Below are 13,624 nucleotides of genomic sequence, written 5' to 3' on the forward strand. Positions count from 1 at the left end.
CAGAAGCTGGAAGCATTTCCCCTAAGAACAGGAACAACACAAGGATGAGCACTCTCACCCCTCCTGTTCAACATAGTGCAGAAAGTCCTAGTCAGTGCAGTCAGGCAAGAGAAGATCAGGGGTATCCAAGTAGGAAAAGAAGACTCTAAACTATCCCTCTTTTTGGACAATATGATTCTACCTTGGAAACCCTAGGGAGTCTGTCAAAAGCCCCCTCGCATTGATAAGTGACTTTGGTAAAGTCTCAGGTTACAAAATCAACAACAGTTGCATTTCTATACATCAGCAACAAGCAGGCAGAGAACCAAATAAAAAGCACAATCCAGTTCACAATAGACACACACACACACACACACACACACACACACACACACACAATTAAATACCTTGGCTTCCACCTAACCAGAGAAGTGAGAGACCTTTACAATGAGAACTACAAAATGCTGCTCAAAGAAATCAAGGGTGACACAAACAAATGGAAAAACATTCCATGTTCGTGGATTGAAAGAATCAATATTGTCAAGATGTCCATCTTACCCAAGGCAATCTACAGATTCAATGCAATGCCCATCAAATTACCAACATCATTTTCCCCAGTCCTGGAAACAACAATACAAAAATTCATATGGACATATAACAGAGCACAAATAGCCAAAGCAATCCTCAGCAAAAGGAACAAAGCAGGAGGTATCACACTTCCAGACTTTAAACTTTATTACAAGGCTATAGTAACCAGAACAGTCACATATTGATACAAGAATAGACATGAAGACCAGTGGAACAGGACAAAGATTCTGGAAGTAATAACACAGTCTCTCAACCAACTCATGTTTGACAGAGCCACCAATAACAATACCTGGGGAAAAGAGATCATATTTAGCAAATGGTACTGGGATACTCATTGACCACATGCAGAAGAATGAAACTGGACTCCTACCTATCATCATATACAAAAATCAACTCAAAATGGCTCAAAGCCCTAAACATAAAATATCAAACTATAAGAATTCTAGAAGAAAACTTTGGGAACACCCTTATACACATCAGAATAGGCAACAAATTATTGATCAAGTCCCCAAAAGTGAATACCAAAAAAGTTAAGATAGATAAGTGGGACCTTATCAGATTTAAAAGCTTTCACACAAAAAGAAACTATCAAGAGAGTAAACAGACAGCCCACAGAATGGGAAAAACTATTTGCAAATTATGCATCAGACAAATTCCTAATATCCAAGATCTACAAGGAACTCAAATGAGCTGAAAGGAAAAAAGCAAACAATCCCATTAAAAAGTGGGTAAGGGACGTGAATACACTTCTCAAAAGATTACATACAAGCAGCCATCAAACACATGAAAAAAAAATGTTCAGCCTCACTAGAGAAATACAAATCAAAACTACAATGAGATAACACATAACTCCAGTAAGAACGGCCATCATTAAAAAGTCTGAAAACAACAGATGCTGGCATGGGTGTGGAGAAAAGGGAATACTTCTACACTGTTGGTAAGAGTGCAATCTAGTGCAACCTTTATGGAAAGCAGTGTGGCGCTTCCTAAAAGAACTAAAAATTGACTTACTATGTGATCCAGCAATTCCTGTCCTGGGAATATACGTGAAGGAACATAAATCCCTCTACACAAAAGACACCTGTACATATATGTTTAGCGCTGTACTATTTAAAATAGCAAAAACATGGAACCAACACTGCTACCCATCGAAAGTGGGGTATATAAAGAAAATGTGGTACATATACATGATGGAATATTACATAGCCATAAAGAAGAACAAAATCATAGATTTGGCATTAAATTGGACGGAGTTGGAGACCACAACTTATCACAGAAGCAACTGAATATCATGTTCTCACTCATATGTGGGCCCTGAACATTAGTCACATTAGCACAAGAAAGGAATTGGCAGAATCTGGGCACTGCTAGAGGTGGGAGCAAGGGAAGGGGACGGGGAGCATGTGACAACACAAAGTGTACCTGGTCCACTACCAGGGGGAGTGAGGGCCAGTTAGCAGCCCAAACTTTACCTGCGTGCAGTCTACTTATGTAGTTCATCCTAACTTGTACCCCACATCTCTACAATAAAATAAAATGTTTTAAAAAACAAGAAGCTTGAAACCATCATAAAAATTCTCCCATAAAGAAAAGCCTGGACTTGATGGCTTCACTGTGAATTCTATCAAACATTTAAACAAAAACTAATACCAATTCTACTAAAACTATTCAAAAAACTGAAGACGAATAGTATGTTCAAACTCATTCTGTGAGACCAGCATTACACAGATCCCAAAACCAGACAATAACAAAACAAACAACAGGCCAATATCCCTGATAAACATAGATAAAAAATTCCTCAACAGAATACTAGCAAATCAAATACAACAACACATTTTTTTAAATCCATCATGATGAAGTAGAATTCAACCCAGGGATGCAAGGATAATTCAACAAATGCAAATCAATAAATATAATACATCACATTAACAGAATCAAAGATAAAAATCATATTATTATTTTAATAGATGCCAAAAAGCATTTTAAAATATTCAACATCCCTTTATGATAAAATTCTGAACACACTTTGTCTAGAAAGAACATACCTCAAAACAGTTAAGGCCAGATATGACAAACACACAGTAAACATCATACTGAACGGGAAAACATTGAAAGCTTTTTCTCTGAGAACTGGAACAAGACAAGGATGTCCATTCTCACCACTTTTATTCCACATAATACTGGAAGCCCTAGCCAGAGCAATTAGTGAAGAGAAAGAAGTAAAATGTATAAAAGGATGAAATCAAATTATCCCTGTTTACAAACAACATGATCTTTTATTTAGGAAAAAACCTAAAGACTATAACAAAAAACTCCTAGAACTGATAAATAAACTCAATAATGTTGCAGAATACAAAATCAACATTAAAAAAATCAGTATCAGTTCTAAACACCACCAATAAACTTGCTAAAAAAGAATCAAGAAAATAATTCCATTTACAATAGCTATTTTAAAAATACCTATCACGAATTTAATTAAAAAGGTAAAAGACCTCTGCAAGGAAAACTATAACACACTAATGAAATAAATTGTAGAGCAGCGGTCCCTAACACCCAGGTCACAGACCTGGTGCCAGTCCATAGCCTGTCAGGAATCAGGCCGCTCAGCTGGAGGTGAGCAGCAGGCAAGAGAGCTCCATTTTCTGTCAGATCAGCAGTGGCATTAGATTCTCACAGGAGCACGAACCCTATTGTGAACTGCACATGCAAGGGATCAAGGTTGCATGCTCCTTATGGGAATCTAATGCCCTTATGATCTCCCCACTTCCCCTGTCCATTGTCTTCCACAAAACTGGTCCCTGATGTCAAAAAGGTTGGGAACCGCTGTTGTAGAGGACACACGTAAAAATGGACTGGAAGAATTAATATTGTTAAAATGAGCATACTACCCAAAGTGATCTACAGATTCAATGTAATCTCTTTTAAAACCAATGAAATTCTTCACAGAAATAGAAAAAAATTCTAAAGTTTGTATGAAACCACAAAAGACCCCAACTAGTCAAAGCAATCCTGAGTAAAGAAAACAAAAATGGTAGCATCAAGCTACCAGATTTCAAAATATACTACGAAACTATGGCAACCAAAACAGCATGGTACTGGCTTAAAAACAAGCATGTAGAAAAATGAAACAGAATAGAATGTCCAGAAATAAATCCACATATTTAAAGCCAACTTATTTTGGACAAAGATGCCAAAAACATGTATTGGGGAAAGGATAATCTCTTTCATAAAGGTTCTGGGATAACCATATGCAAAAGAATGAAATTAGGCCCCTATCTTTCACCTTAAACAAAAATCATCAAAATGGATTAAAGACTTAGATATAGGACATGAAACTACAAAACTATTTGGTAAAAAGAAAAACAGGGCAAGTGTTTCAGGATTGGTCTGAGAAAAGATTTTATGAAAAAGACCTCAAAAGCACAGGCAACAAAAGTAAAAATAGACAAATGGAATTATATCAAACTAAAAACCTGTGCATAGCAAAGGAAACAATCAACAGAGTGAAGAGATGACCAATAGAATGGGAGAAAATATTTGCAAACTATGCTTACAACAGGGGTTTAACATCCAGAATATGCAAGGAACTCAAACTATTCATCAACAACAAAAAAAAATCTAATTAAAAATGGGCCAATAATCTGAATATACATTTCTCATAATAAAACACAAAATGGTTAACAAATATATTTTAAAATGCTCAACATTACTAATCATCAGAGAAATGTAAATCAAAACCATAATGAGAGATTATCTTACCCCAGTTAGAAGGACTGTTTTCAAAAAACAAAAAATAACAAATGTTGTCAAGGATGCAGAAAAAAGGGAAATTGACATCCCGTTGGTGAGAATATAAACTAGTATAGCCTCTATGAAGAACAGCATGGAGGTTCCTCAAAAAACTACAGAGATCATTCTACTTGAGCTCATACCATATGATCCAGCAATCCCACTACTGAATATGTATTCAAAGGAAAGGAAATCAATAAATCAAAGAGATATCTGCGCCTTGATGGTTATTTGCAGCACTATTTACAATAGCCAAGATATGGAATCAACCTGTGTTCAACAACAGATGAACTGATAAAGAATGTGAAATGTGAGGTGAGTGAATTGCCTGAGCCCGCGGGTTCGAGACCCGCCTGGGTAGCGAGACCTCATCTCTACAATAAATCAAAAAAAATCAGCTGGGCGTGGTGGCGCATGCCTGTAATTCCGGCTACTCGGAAGGCTGAGGTGGAAGGATCGCCGGAGCCCAGCAGGCCGAGGCTGCGGTGGCCGGGAGCGGCCACTGCACTCCAGTCTGGGCGACAGAGTGAGACTCCAACTCAAAAAAAAAAAGAATGTGAAATGTACATGTACCTATATGTGGAGCACTATTCCACCATAAAAAAAAAGAATGAAATCCTATCATTTGGGCAACATGAATAAGCCTAGAGGATATTATGTTAAATGAGATCAGCCAGGAATAGAAAGATAAACACCTCATGTTTTCACTCATATGTAGATACATGAATCTATCTGTGTATGTAGAAGCTTAAAAAGTTGATCTCATAGGAGTAAAGAGTAGAATAGAGATTACTAGAGGTCAAGAAGGGTAGGGAGTGGTTGGGGATAAGGAGAGATTTGTGGAACGGCACAAAATTACAACTAGATAGGAGAAATACATTCTAGTGCTCTATAGTGCTGTAGGATGCTATAGCGAACAATTATTATATTTTTTGAGCAACTAGAAGTGAGGATTTTGAATGTTCCCAATACAAAGAAATCATAAATGTTGCGGGGGCACATAATATCAATAAGAGTACCTGATCCTAATCCAGGCGACATGAGGGCCAATGGGAGACCCAAACCTCACCTGTACCTGGACCACTTATGTACCCAATCCTGACTTGTACCCCACATCTCTAAAATAAATAAATAAAATAAAACCAAAAAAGATATGCTAATTACCTTGAGTTGATCTCCTACATTGCATGTATCAATTGTCACTATAAATATGTACAATTATTATGTGTCAAATTTAAGAATGAAAATTTTTTGAATTTTAAAAGTTTTTTTAATGGACAGTGATGCGTTGGTCAGTAAATGAATGACTGTGTTAGACTGCATGGAAAGGTCTGGCAAGGTAAGATAGCATGGTTCAGTGTTTTCTAACCACATCATAATGTCTGGGGGAAAATGTTATATGGGTCTAACTCTATAAGATCTATAGGGTTTTTCTGAAAATCCAGGTCATTTAAGAAATAAATTAAATCATACTTCCATTGACTTATGTTTCCATCCCATTCTAGAGATTAAGTTTCTCATTGATTTTCCCTAGGCGCAACTCTTCAGAAAAGCTGTGAATGTTTACTTTTCTAGTCTCTGTCAAATAATTAATGATATTCAAACAAACTCTTAATTAAGAACTAGAATTTATAAAGGTTTATGATATGTGCTCTTGTGCCTAAAATGATCACCTTCTTATTTACATGTCTTGTAAATCTTGGTTTTATGTGTAGATGAGGGTTTTTTCCTCTCTCATAAAAATAAAATTTATCCTATTCTTATCATAACAAATTTTAAATGCATATTTTCCTGGTATCCTGAAGTCTCAGATTAGGCCCTAATGTCAGACAATGGATGCTAAGAATTCATGTATCTAAACTATACTGTCAGACCATTTACTCTGAACTCACCATCACCCACCTACTGCTACTTTCCACCTATGTATGAGAGAAGTGAGAACGATGGGAAGAGGGCATTGTTGCCCAGGCCATAGGCTCCAAAGACTCCATCAAAGACCTACAGCAGAGGCTAGGGCAGGAAGATCTTGGGAGAACCTGAACATCTCCCCTACAACTAGGAGGTAACAGAGCCTGGTTTATGATTCTCATCTAAAGAAGTCAGCTGACCTGGATGGAAGGTGAGAGGGGTCCTGCTGTGGAAGCAAGGCACAAGTCCACAATCGGCTGTCAAGAGCATTGCCTGCAGAGGAACCAGCTCCATAAGAAAGGCTGGCCATGGAGAGATCAGACCAAGAGGAAGCCTGAAAACATCAGCAAGAAAACATCACCTGCATCAACGAACTGCAGGTGGATGATTTCCCCACGGTGAAGCTTCCTACCAAAGTGGCCTGTGAGAGGAAGAACATTTGGGCAACTGCCATGCATGGGCACCAACAGCACCTCACTCATTTTAGATTCTTATGTCTCATTCCTTCTCCTCCTCCTTTTCCTAGCCCTCACTCTGCAGGAATCACAAACAATCTCAAGGATAGGGGTGAAGGGGTGAATAATCCAGGAGAGTTCATCAACAGGCAAACTCTGTTCCCCTTCCCTACTGTGGGCTGCCTTCCAAGCCTGAGTCAGGAGAGACCAGGAAAGGGGGGAAAAATTAATTAGGTTGGTGATAACGGCTTGTATTTAGAGTAGACTGAAGTTTCTAATATCTGAAAATGAGACTGTCTCTAATTCTTAAATATGACTAGAAAATTATGTGATCTGTCCAAAACAGCTTACTGAAGTAAAAAAGGGAGATTAGACAGAAGAGCTCAAGGACAAGGTAAAATATAAATGACGAAATAAAGTTACTACCTGCTGGCAACCTACAAATTAAATAGTTACATGGAAGCATTTCTAGATCCAGCACAGAAAATCTATACTCTCTGGAACTTCTGAAAATTAACATATAATGAGGTGTGACTCTGTACCTAAACTCAGTGTGTCCCTCTTATCCCTACAACCTAACAATGACACAGTAAGGATTTATATATTCCAAATCTTATGAATGATGAAACTGATACTCCGACCAAAGGCACAGCTGATATTAACAATGGTTATAACATTTGCTGGGTACAATGCACCTGCTCTGTGCTGAGAACCTTATACACATTTCTGACTTACTCCTGACAATAACCATGGAAGGTACGTTCTGTTGTTATTCCCAGCACAGAAAGCCAAACTCAGGTCTTTCTTGTCTCCTGCTTCGCCATCCTGGGAAACTTGGTGCTCTGGGACGCCTAATGCAAGAAATCTGCTCTCAACTTTCAGTCTGTCATTTGTTGAGGAAAAGTTATCATAGGTATCCCCAAGGCTAAAGAAAATGTGTTCTGGATTTAATGCTCACTTTTGATGTCAGGGGCAGGTAGTTGCAACAAAATTACAAAGAGAGTGGATTGTACTCATTATCCATTTGTAGCCCAAAATTACTTGATTCATACCAATAGTTACTGAGCTGTTTTAAAAATATTCATTTTCTCAATTTAAAGCTGTCAGACACAAACTCTTGAGTTGCAGTATGGTATAAAATTAACCACCAAGCACATTTCTACTGCCAAGAATAAAAGCTCAAAACCATAAGATGTGGCTGGTTTACTGTGCTACAGTTAATGTCATAGTTAACATTATTAGTTTCCTTCCTAAGGAGGAGCACAGTATTAGGCTTGGGCATATCACCCAGTGCCAGGCAGTCTCAGAGAAATGTATTTCCAGAAGTCACTGAACTGTACTAACTAGAGACAAAGAATAGTTACAGTACATGAGTACACAAATTACACAAGTAAGAAGGACACGGAAGCAGACAGAAAAAAAATCATCCTAGTTTTCTTGGAGCCGCATAGACTGTAATATTTGTAAATCTTAGTTATGATGGTACTGAAATCTACAAAGACACCTTCAATCACCACCTCAGCTCTTTATCTTTAAGGCAAGGTTATATTTCTGCTCTGCTTCAGTAAAGAAATAGATTTATTTTTGAATTCATAGGCTCTATATTACCCTTTTGCCAATAATGTGTCCTCAAAAAACAAAACAAAACAAAAAACAAATCCTACTACCTGGAGACATCGGTTAATTTTTTAATTCAATTTTATAACCAAACCTATGTCCTTTCCATCCTTTTGCTGAGTTTCTTTCTGTATTTCCTGTATTCTGTAGCCAATATCTTTCACTCCTTTACTTTGTTAGGATTTGTTTTCTGGGTCCTTAGCACATAAGGTATGGTGTCATACTTATACCATAATGGAATTGATTTTCAAGGTAGACAATGAGAAAATGGAAGATTAGGGAGGGACCTAAAAGAACCAAGAAACTGTCAGATTTTTAAAATACATTTAACTTATTTAAGTTTGCTTGTTTTATTATCATCCCCCCCCCCCCTTTTTTTAGCCTCTCTTGATGATTTGATGTTAAATCATTATAATAAAAAAGATTCTATGTTCTGTCTTTGGGTACAAAAAGCAAAAGGGAAGAACTACATCAGAGTCCTCAGTCAGACCCATGGAAAGAAGGGAGCCACCCAACATACACACAAGAAGTAAACAGTAACATCATCAAATGAGAAAGGATTACAGGCTCTGTTAGAAGGGAAGGTGTTTAAGGAAGGAAACCAGAGCCCTAGGGACAGGTCTAGGCCAAGCTGGGAATGTAAGGAGGGGGTCACATCACAGCAATGAGAAGTACACACTCCAAAGGGCTGCCGTCCCTGTTCTGCCTTCTTCTTTGAAGATAGTGTGAATGTGTTTGCATTTATGTAAAACACCATGCCATAGTAAGCACACACCAGACCAGTGGTGTCATGTTAAACAAAATGTTTTTAATTGGCTTTGTCTGTCGTGAAGGAGGCATGACCAACCACTTCTCCTACTCAGAGAATTTGGTAGAATGCTATTGCACTTTTTATTCTCTGGTTCTGTGGGCCCATAAAGCCAAACCAAAAATTCCCTTAACTTCACAGCAACTTGGACGGATTTAGAGTCTATAATACTCAGTGATCTACCACAGAAACAAAGAACTGAGTACCACATGTTCTCACTCATAAGCGAACCCTGAACACTTACCAAAATACTACAAGTAAGGGATTATTAGTAGCAGGATACTGGCAGAGGAGGGAGAGGGCTACATAACATCAATTAGGGTACCTGATCTCAAACCAGGCAAAGTGGGGGCCAAAGGGAGGGCCAAACTTTACCTGTACTGCAACCACTTGTATACCTAATCCTGAATTGTACCCCACACTCTAAAAAAATAAAATAAAATAATAAACAAAGAAAAAGAAAAAAAGATTTATCTGTCAAATAAATGAAAGAGCAGACAATTCATTTTCAGTGGCACAGTCTTACAAAACATGGTATAAAAAGTTACGTCTATATGTGTATTCACAAGGTGCTTAGCCATGCATGTTAGTTGATCATGCAAGACAGCTTTCCCTTTTAACAACAATCCAGCTTGAAATTTTTTTTAAATGTAAAGAAATAAGCCGGGCTCGGTGGCTCAGCCTGTAGTTCCGCGCCTTTGGGAGGCTGAGGTGAGTGGATTGCCTGAGCCCATGGGTTCTCGACCGGCCTGGGCAGCGAGACCTCATCTCTACAATAAATCAAAAAATCAGCCGGACGTGGTAGCGCATGCCTGTAATTCCAGCTACTCGGAAGGCTGAGGCGGAAGGATCGCCGGAGCCCAGCAGTCGAGGGCTGCGGTGGCCGGGAGCGGCCACTGCACTCCAGTCTGGGCAACAGAGTGAGACTCCAACTCAAAAAAACAAAAACAAAAAAAAAAAAAACAAGAAATAGTATAATGAAAATATCAGCAACACAGTTCCTCAGTCCCACCCTAGAAAACCAAGCATAATATATATATATATTTACTTATACATCTTTTTTCTTTTCTTTTTCTTTCTTTCTTTTCCTTCTTTCTTTCTTTCTTTCTTTTCTTTTCTTTTCTTTTCTTTCTGGCATTTAAAAAAAATTCCCATAAACTAAAGAGCTAAAGGGTCTCTCCACAACTTGGTTTGTTGAATAACCTCAAACTAAAAGGAAAACAGGTAGCAGAATTGAAAAGTAGATAAAAGGAGAAATGACTACTGAATCATTACATAGAAAAGTTTCCTATAAAGTAGGGTTTTTTAATTTAAAAATTAGCCATACATAGTAATGCATGCCTGTAGTCCTAGATACTCAAGAGGCTAAGGTGGAAGGATTGCTTAAACCCAGGAGGTCAACGCTGCAGCCTGGGTGACAGAATGGGACTATATCTAAAACAAAAAGAAAAGAAAAGAAAGAAAAGAAATAAAAGGAGAAAAATCATATGATTCCCTCAGATATAGAAGAAGCATTAGATAAAATTTTATATCAATGGTAATAATTTCTATCAAATTAGAAAAAAACACTTTTTTAAAACTTGATAATGGATACCCATAAGAACATAAAGCATAATTCTTTTTCAAAAACAAATTTTTTATATATATTTAAGGTAGACAACATGGTGTTATGAGATACATATGTAGTAAAATGGTCACTATAGTGAAATAAATGTAACATATTTATCAAAACAAAAAATAGAATATAGGGTTTTTTAAAAATAACTTTCTCAAGAACATACTCTCAAAGGGAATGGAAAAAAAGTGATTTGTGTCCCTTGCTCATATTTGGATATTCATTCTTGGAAGATCTCTCTTGAAAACTATAACAAAATGGTCACAGAAACCAGACAAACACTGGCAATTTTAAAAATAATGACTGTTCCTTTCAAACCAATCTCAGAAGCAACAAGGAGGATAGTACTGCAAGGAATCATTCTGCAGTTCATAAAAACAAGTCTGCTTTATGAAAATGAGTGACACAAGAAAAAAACAAACATTCTCTATTTCTGAAACATTTATGGTTCATATGTTAGTATTTATACTAACCTGAATTATTCCCTCTTTGATTTTAAATAACACAGTGTTGTCCAAATTTAGTCTCTTTTTCCTTTGTCACAGTTTTCTTATGTTACATTTGCAATGCTGTAGTACAGAAACACACATGCTAGTGATTATATGTTCCTTACTATGTGTCTCTTCTCTGCTACAGATTAATTCTTCTGATCTTTGTCATGAAAGCCAGGCAAATCAGATTTTTGCTCTTGAAAATATAAGAAGAATGTGGAAAATGTTTTTAATCAGTCCCAGATGTTCTGTTTGCTTAGATTCATAAAACTGAAAGGGAATTTTCAAGAGATTATTTGGGGAATTTTAGAAATAAAATTTTATATGGTCTGATATAATTTACTAATGTTCCAGAAGGACAGATTACCTGAGCAAATGGGTAGTTTCTCTTAGGCTCCTAGAGTTCTTACTGATAAGACTGAACCCACTTTTGTGTAAGAGAATATACACTGTTTACAGATGAGTGAAATTCTGATGTACCCCTTGTGAAGATACCAGAAAGCAAGTGGTAGACACCACTGAACACTTTAAATAATTTTGGTATCAAAAAAGATAGATGACACCAGAATTCCAACCAATTAAGAGCATGAAAACATCTATGAAACAGGTAGATATATTACTCATTACTGTTCCCTAAATGTGCAGTTGATGCAATATGCCATATAGAATAAGACATGCTAAATGTCTGCTCTCTTCATGGTGAATCTTAAAATACATGATCCTGCTCAGTTACTCTTCAATCAGGAAACCACTTTATTATTTGGCCTGCTAAATACTGTTTGTCTTGAGAAAACTGAAATTGTTCACAATCATTTGGCCTAGTTCCCTGTTGCTCAAATATCCATACTTAAATCATCCAAAATAGACGGTTGTTTATTTAATTTTTAAAACACTTCAGAAACAAGCACCTTACTGTTTTTTCATTACACTAAAATATTTCCTTCATATAAATTTGCTCTTTCCGGTTACTAACAAACGCACTATTGTGAGAGTAGACCTCATCATGGCATCAGACAATATATGGTAGAAAGTAAAGAGACAGCTGTGGGAAATAAAGAGACATGTTGGGACTAGCTCATGAACACATGGCCTACAGCAGTGGTTCTCAAAGTGCAGCTTGCTTCAGAATCACCTGGAGAATGTATTAAACAGATTGCTGGCCCCACCCGGAGAGTTTCTAATTTAGTAAGTCTGATGTGATGTAACACCTAAAAGTTTGCATTTCTAAAAACTTCTCAGTGATGCTGATAATACCAGCCCAGGGACCACATTTTTAGAACCACTAGCCTACAGTATTGTTCCTGCAAAAAGCCCCAGCCTCATGAAACAGGAATGTATACAATATAAAGATAGAAAAATCTTTTTTTTTTTAAGTTTTTCATTTCTCCTAGAAACATTTTTCACTTACTGTAGGTATTAGATTCGGAACCATTTGTTTCCCTCATGATTAAGCAAATTGCTCTCAGAAAGACCCCACAAGTGTCAAATGGTCACTAGACTGGAGTGTTATCTCTCTAGGTATTTACATTCCAAGGAAGAATAAGCCTCAGAATTTGGAGACATCTCTTGATGGTAAAAACCAAAACACATAGGCCCCTGGAGGGATTTTATTTATAGACCAAAGAATTGGAGTAAGGATGCAAGGCCATTATGTTTCCATAGAGACCCTTTCAGGAGGAGGTGGGACTGCTGTCTTCTCCTCCATTGTAAGCACAGAAAAATTACTTTCCTTCTCCCTCATCTGTGGAGCTCCCAGCCATTCAGGGAAAACATTTGGCCTGAATTTTATCACATCACCCAGAAGTAAAGTCTGGGGTGACAGGGTTGACGTGCTTAAGAAATCTCTCTCTGATCCAGTATCCCTCATGTTTGCATTCAGGATAAATTCATAAAAATTAACACTAAAAACCAACAGCAGCCCAACCCTAAATCACCTCTGCTATAATTAGTGTGCCTAACAGCTGATAAGAGTCAGGACTGTACCCAACTGATTCTGTAAAAAGAGGATTAAGAAATTATATCCAAATGATTCCTACGTGGTAGAAAAACCCCATATAATATAGTTTATTGCCTTTCTGGCCATTAACCAGTTTCCAATTCTAACTTAACAATCACATCCTAATAGCCTCTTACTGCATTTCCTATAAATGCCCCATTTCTCAAGTGTTCTTATAGGTGGGCCTACACCTGCTACATGTTCTACACACTAATCCTACACCCAAAAAATGTGATTGGCAGTTTTTTTATTAATATCATATCTTGCTCCATTTCAATATCCATGCCTTTGTGATGTTGATTTATTCTCTTTTCCTTTACATTATATTATTTTGTTCTCTCTTATGTACATTCGCTTCCCCCCCCCCCCCCCCCCCCC

This window comes from Carlito syrichta, unplaced genomic scaffold (genome assembly GCF_000164805.1).
Source record: "Carlito syrichta isolate Samal-C Ts95f unplaced genomic scaffold, Tarsius_syrichta-2.0.1 Scaffold314129, whole genome shotgun sequence".
Lineage (NCBI taxonomy): Eukaryota > Metazoa > Chordata > Mammalia > Primates > Tarsiidae > Carlito > Carlito syrichta.